At 38.2% G+C, this 7,730-nt stretch overlaps 1 pseudogene across 1 annotated transcript; it reads left to right on the top strand.

Moving 5' to 3' along the window:
- The first annotated feature begins 3,299 nt into the window (after positions 1-3,299).
- LOC311284302 lies at positions 3,300-6,767 on the top strand (annotated as a pseudogene). The gene is made up of 7 exons (XR_014630351.1): positions 3,300-3,312; positions 3,386-3,452; positions 3,551-3,735; positions 5,087-5,241; positions 5,401-5,863; positions 5,998-6,206; positions 6,388-6,767. The product of XR_014630351.1 is annotated as an uncharacterized misc_RNA (transcript).
- The last annotated feature ends 963 nt before the right edge of the window (positions 6,768-7,730 follow it).

Here is a 7,730-nt window from a genome sequence, read left to right as displayed (position 1 = left end):
GCATTTACCAGCATTCAACAGTACTAACTAACTATCAGTTGGCTCTTAATGTTAAATCTGAAGGGAATTCTTCCTGGTGTATTGAAGGAAACAGTGTAGTGAAAGCTAGGCCAGAAATGCATTTCCAGTTTTCCAAATGTGACAAAACTATTCTAACAACGACAAACGAAACACTCATTGCTTCTAATGGCACACATCTTGTTTATGGTAACAAAGCTTATCCATTCCTTCCTAAGGATGGAAAGGTAGATGCTATTTGGCTTATCTTCTACTGGCAATGCGAGTAGTATCAGAGGATTATGTGAAACAATTTAATCAAGACACATACGTTCACGTTCAATCCCTAAAAATGAAAAATATTTGGGACCATTTTTACTATTTTTAGGAGTAACTGATTTACAGAATGAAGTGCAGGCCCTACAAGAGGCGTTTGATGCCACAGCAAAAACTACACTTAGTTCTATTGCTAAACATTTCAGAAGTGCATTAAAATGAGGAAGTTTGTTTCACAAACTCGAATGGCTCTTGATCTACTGTTAGCCTCCCAGGGAAGAACATGCAAAGTGATTGCAACTGAGTGTTGTTCATATATCCCAGACAACACTGGAAGAGCAGTGAACAATTCGGCTAAAGTTCTGCACGAACAGGCAGCTAAACTTAATGAGGATCCTGGTCTTTTAATCCTCTGAGTGGGATCAATATTAGGGCCACTTTAGAATCATTTGAAAGCACCTTTTATTAGTTACAGTTTCAGGAGTGTTTCTCATCTTACTCTTGTACATTTCCATAAGAGTGTTGATCTGTTTTGTGAGACACGTGACTGCCGTAAGGCTATCATCCAATGGCAATGTTAAAAACCCCCCCATATTTTATATTACTTATTATTTCTTTAGCTATTGTGATTTAAATCTTATAATTGTGTGGTCTAAAGGGATGTTTGACTTCACAGGTAGGAGATAAGAGAATGTCTCCATCTCAAGGTTGTGAAGCTGTAATTCTCCATTGTTTTCCCTTGGTATAATAACACTTCTTGGAATTGTACTGGCCGGACGAAGTTTGAGCATTGAGACATACACAACTAAGATCATTCAATAAACTCTGCTCTTTATTATTACCACTTCGACTTTGTCTCCTGTTTCTGCTCTTCTCTGGCTTTCTGAGTCAAACTCTCAGGCTGAATCTGATAGAAGGCTGTTAATAGAGTCTTGAGGTAAAAGACAAGACTTTCTGTTGACAGGTTTTCTGGGTTGCACACACCAGACAAACGGACATTTTTTGACAAGTTCTGGCGTCCGGGCTGGATTTGATATTCATGACGTGGAGATTTCATCCGATCTAACAGCAAGTTAATTTAGAATAACTAATCGGGTGATAACTTTGTGATATAAGTGAAATAATTCCAAATGAATGTCCAAAAAATACAGGCTTTCTTTGTGCCCTGACTAGTTTGGCTATAGGCACGCGCCGATTTCTATTTAATGGCAACAATTCACTCCGTGCACGGCGACCGTTGACGTGCGAACTTGAGTGTGTGGGCCAGTACTTCCGGTGATCTGACAGCGAGAGCGGGAGACACAGCGACCGTCGAGTTCCATTACCACAGTGATATTTTTTCACAATGAGTGTTTTTAGGATTCAAGAGAGGTGACTTGCCTTTCAGAGGGTGACAGCCTCAGCACTTCATCGCTGTGTGCCGTTATGTATCGTTTCGTCACGTTACAACAGAGAAGTCAGCTTTCATGTATTCCCCGTTGACGCTGCGGTACAGGCTGAGTGGATGCAGAAGATCCGGGAGACAGCGAGGTTGAAGTTGATGACTTCAACCCGACCAAATGTTTAAATGCATATAATTTTCAGTGTATTTCACCTGTGCGTTTCTATGCTTTCTATTACTGCATTTATTTTGTGCAAGTGAGATGAGTAAAGATCTGTTTCATAAATCATTATCTCTGGTGTTTATAAGCAGCACATACAGTACTATGTGTAAAATATACACAAACTTACCTATATTAAATTGTTTGTGGTACCTACAGTTAAAAATGTAAATGTAAAATATGTGATGATAATATTGATCGAGCAATTGATGTAAGTATAAATATATGCGTAGAATTGAGAAAATTGTATTTATGGAGATAAATTGTAGCCTATCTCAGGGCAAACATGTGAATGTTCACGGTGCATTTTATGCAAACAACTCTAATCGTAGTTGTAACTCTATATTTACAGTAGGCATAATTGTCATTGCGTATGCAGCATGAGTCAAATACAATCTTCTGTTCGTGAACAGTTGTATTTCATTCATTAATCTGACTATGCATCCGTGCATTTAAATGCCATTGGCTCGTGTGATAGTAATATGGATCTTAGTAGTATTTTAATTGATAATTTATTCTATAAACAACTATAAAAGATCATTTTCAGCTTTCTCCGGCTCCCTGCACTGGGCGTAATGCGAAACCGGAAGTGTCTAACCGCACACTCGCTGATCCGAAATCCAAAATGGCGGCCACGTGCAACTAGCCTATTCAGCCCTCTACTAGTGAGTTAATTCAAACTGTGTTACGGATAACTCGGAGACTAGGTGAGATCCAAGCGCAGCTTTACTGGAAAATCCAGAATCGTAGTCATGCCAGTCAAAGGGTCAAAAACACTTGCAAACAATTCACAGAAGAACAAAAGACAAGGGAGAGTGCTCAGGAATGCTGTATGACAATTACAAAACCTCAATGAGAAATGGCAGAGAGAACATGGTATAAATAGTGTGAGATAAACAATGTAATGACAGTTGAATGCAATAATTAGTGATGAGTCCGGGCGAAGGATTATAGGAACTGATGCTCATGGCTGAGTGGCAAAGGTCAGAGAAGGAGTGCCCTCTGGTGGTCAACCTGGGCACACCAGCTGGTAACTGTGACAATAGATATGAAGTACCTTTGGTACAATACTGTTGCACTTTATTTTACAAAGCATATCACTGAGTAACAGTCTATAATGTTAATGTTATTAAGAAGTACCTACATATTTAAGCTGTGTAGGGAGTTAATTCAAACTGTGGTACAGATTGATATGGTGTGATATGGTAATTAGATTGCCTGTAGATTGTAAGCAATCGTGCTAACCATTAAAATAACCACTTATTGAACATATGGACCCGAACCACATAAACCTCCATGACTCAAGCGACCCCCAATAACGGAAGTTAAATTTCAGTTTCTTTGGAAGTCATTCTCTTGAGGGCGGAGGCAGGATGGTCATAGCTTTAGTATAAAAGCACCACATACATTGTTCTCCATATCACTTGCTAAAGCAAAGGTAAGTCAGTTTTACTTCACATTTTTATAATAATTTTCATGTTTTAAACCAAACAAAACTGTTCTGCTTTTAGTACATTGTAGGAGAAACTCATTGCACACATTTTTGTGTAAACCTACTAAGGATGGCTGATAGCAAAAGCAAGTATTATCTTATTTCATCAAACAGATTTGAAAACAATACCAGCCATCAATGTGATCTTTTCAGTCTTTAAAAACATACAATGTTTTTTCACCAGTGGCTGTATCCCAGTGGAGCCCAGCGTTTGTACAAGACCTTCCCGTTGTTGCCGAAAAGACAGCGCTTCTCTACCATCTCTCTTACCTGTGCCTGGCCAACTTCCCCAACCTGGAGAGAACCATCAGGAGTCGCGCTGTGGAAACCAGGCTTCTGTTCGGCTCCTCTGATGCAACTATGTTGAAAGTACAGTGTCAGATTTCTCTTGATTTCAGTATTTTCATCTGTCACCTAGATATTATTATTTTTTTAATATTATTATTTTTTTTATGTGTCAACTCACCAAACATGAAGGGTCTGTAGTAAATAGCATGTCATATAGTCTGTCTTTTAGCTAGAGGTTAATCTGAGCTAAACTGATTATGAGAGTCTCTCCCCTAACTGGAAATAAATAAATAAATAATGTGTCATAATATCATAATGTGAGCCAAGAAATTTTTGAGTTTGTACACATCTTCTTGGTTTGATAAGCTTCTTATAAATTTGAAATGCATTTCTTACATTTTTATAACTTTAAACTTTTAAAGTGCCCCTATTATGGTTTTTCGAATATTTCCTTTCATGAAGTGTGTATTATAGTTATTTGTAAATGTAAACATTCGGCAAAGTTGTATCTTCAAAAGTGCACGATAGAAAGTTATTGTCTCCCAAAAGAAAGAATCGAATCTGAACCGCCTTTAAGAGTAATTTTTATCCGAATCCCATACGGTTCTACGCCACTACAAGATACATTTGCATAATTCTTGCCTATGTTGTCTGCCCGCAAACAACTTGACCAGCTCTCAAACGCCATTTTGCTGACAACTGCTTTTCAAATCTCTGAGTTCATCGCGGGTTTCGCAAAACTCTTGCTCGTGAAAGATGGGTCAGTACTCAATATATTTGGACCAAGTTACTCCTCAGAATCACATCCTGTAAGTATGATTCATTATTGCTGTATTTTCTACCGGGTGTTCAAAATACATAATTTTGTGCATTATATTGTGTACGTTTCTGGCTGACTGGCTAACTCGCGATATTGCTGTCTTACTACAATCGACGTCATCGTTACTGTCTTTACAGTGTGTACAGTCGCTGAGGACTGAGGAGCTCAGGTCTGTTATGGTGATGGACGTGTAGCTTCCGACAGGCGCTGTACGCGGTAGACCAATCACAACAGACTGGGCCATCTGGCCAATCAGAGCAGAGCAGAGCTCGCGGAAAGGAGGGATTTAGAGAGACTGATTCATCCATTGAGTCGTTTGAGAATCATTGAAAAATGTGGTGATGTGCAATGTATATTATGAGAAAATGAAACTGTTTTTGACTTTTGATGCATGTAAACCTGTTGTAGGAGACCTTCAAGACGAAATTAGGAGTCTTTAAAATAGCATAATAGGGGCACTTTACCTTAATATACAATAACTGCAGCAGCATTATGATCAGCATTTCAGAAAGATTTACAGGACAAATACAGGCAATAAGAGTTCTGAATGTTTCGTCGCATCAGTGTGACTGTCGGTTTTTAAATTCTAAGATACTTGTCTCTTAATTCTAGTGTATTCTGACCAGTGAAAACCTGGTTAAGTCGCTGTTTCCCATGTTGATGACGGCTGTGGATAAAAATAAGCCGATTTTGGCGGTCAAATTCCTAGAAAAAGCACGAGCCTGGATCACAGACATCATCACTGATGTGGACAAGATAGTGGAAAAGTAAGAATATTTTCCTCATGAAAACATTATTGTTCTACATGCAACTGCTATAATCAGGTAAAAGTATGAACACATTTTAAGATAAACTTTAAAGCTAGTTACACAGCCCATTGTTATAAAATGCTAATTTAACAGCAACATTTCTTCAACATTGTATAGGTATGAATTACACAACAAAGATGTAGCATCGTCCACCAGTGATGTTATCCAAGAAAAAAAGGATACAGATAAAAAGATTGCAGAACAAGACAAAGAGGTGGAGCTGCTTAAAAAAACCTGAATGATATGAAAGCTGAACTCCAGAAAACCACAGACGAGCTTGCTGAAACTGAGAAAAATATAAACAGCAAAAGCCAAGAGATTCAAGAATTTGCCAGATCCATCTCTAAAACAAGTAAAGGCCTCGGCATCTTCGCTGCAGTCGTTCCATTCGTCGGGCTGATTGTTAAAAGCATTTACGATGCTGTAAAGGATCCTGGCCAAGTTGCACAATTGAAGGCTCTTGAAGCTGAACTGAATAACCTCATCGCTGATAAGACCGCTCTGAAACAGAAGCAGTGGCAGGTCCAACTCCAGATCATGGATCTGCAGATGAAGGCTGCCAGAGCCAGTTTTGACAGGAGTGAGTCTGTTTTCTTTCATGTTTAAAGTATACTTACATGACAAGTCATGCTTAAGACTGTGCCAAGATTCAAGTCTAATTTAAGAACGGGAGTGAACGTGTGGCTTGTTGAAACCTTTATTTCCCCTCTGCAGATTCCATACCCGACCCCGTCTATCTAGAGGAAGTTCAGAAAAGCTTGTCAAAAATTCAGGAAATTCTGATTCAGCTCAAAAACTTCTGGGCGAGTGTTCATGTGTTGCTGGAATCCCTGGAACAGACAACCTTTGTTGGAGAAAGTCTTATCGATGACCTTGCTGAACTTAAAGATGTATTTATTGATTCAATCAAAACAGCCACAGAGGTAAAATTCATGTTCACATGATTTCTACTAAGATATTCAATAAATATATATCTTTATTTTTTTTTTATTTCTTTATTTGTACCTATGGGAAGGCTTGTGTGTTGTGTGTCTCATTTTGTCCAGCCATTACTAAGGTTTCATCTAAAAGTCTAATGTAACTTGTAAATGTTTAATTCCACAGGCTTGGACCTGTTTTGGTGCAGGCTGTCAAAAAGCATCTGTCATGTTTAAGCTCCAGAACAAAGATGCCTACAAGTTTCTGGAGGTCAGTCCTTCCTCTCTCTCCAAGGAGCAGTGGGATATAGAGTACAAAAGTGTAAAGGAAAAACTGGAGAAAATAGACCCACCACAAAGTGTGACATCCTCTGATACACCTACTTCTACACCTGCCATTACTGAATGATCTACAGAGCGCTGACACACTCATCGTCCTATTTGAGTTTTCTACGTCATGATGCTGGTAACCTGGTATGATGATGTTTAGCCTTTTTAAACACTGTACTTGTAAACTGCAGAGTTCTGTAATCCTTTCTACTTAATGCCTAAAACACTCTTTATATAGTCCTCTCTGTATGCATCATCTCTTTATGAGCTCTTGCTAAAAGACTCTTGTTGAATGGATAAAAATGGACGAATGCTTCTACTAATAAAGTTTGATAACATCATTGACTTTTTTATTATGTCTGAAGTCATAGATTTAAGTTTCTGCAGTAAATATCTCGTCATCTCAAACTACTTTTGATGTCACTGGATGCACAAAAATTGTCACATTATACAGGTTACAAAATATGATCTTGTTTCAGTCTGATAATGAATAAGCTCCCTTATGCAGATGATTTTAACACAGTTTACCAGAACAATGATGGATTACTATATCGCAACATTCATTCACTGGTGGCATAGTGTCATACTGAACATGTTTTGGGAGTAAACTTGCTGGTATAGCCTTTAAAATAATTCTCAGGCATTGGATATAAAGATAGAAAAGCTGTGTAACACTTTATGGTGTTTGTGTTACAGAGTAAATTACTGAAGTATTTTAATACAAAATATAATAACATGCAACAAAATGTACTCAATATGTCACTAAGGCATGGCACCGCCTGTACTTACCAGTTGTAATAATGAACATAAATCTTTGCTGCTCACACGAACACAAACTGTTCTCTGTCGATGTATTCCTCTTTAAAGAATATATTTTTTGCCTTTTATTATGATAGGAAAGTATAGTATCAAGAAAGTTCGACGACCCTGGACTTGAACTCGGGTCGCCCCAAAGCTAAAAAAAATATTGTCAGGGTACTGACAACTAGGCTATTGAGACTAGTAACTTCCTTCAATTTGATAAATATTAGAACCTTATTGTGTAAGAAACATAGGGGGAACGGAATCCGACGGCAAATAGTTCAGCTGTCGATATCCGTTCCCCCACTCCCATTATGAGAGGTGTTGATGTAATGGCTTAAAAAAATGCTGATTCTATTTTTGTGAGTGTATGGAGCTTAAACAGCATCAATTTGATAA

This window comes from Rutilus rutilus (assembly GCF_951802725.1).
Source record: "Rutilus rutilus genome assembly, chromosome: 24".
Taxonomy (NCBI): domain Eukaryota; kingdom Metazoa; phylum Chordata; class Actinopteri; order Cypriniformes; family Leuciscidae; genus Rutilus; species Rutilus rutilus.
Note: the sequence above shows the minus strand (reverse complement) of the source record. Positions and strands in the feature narration are given on the sequence as shown.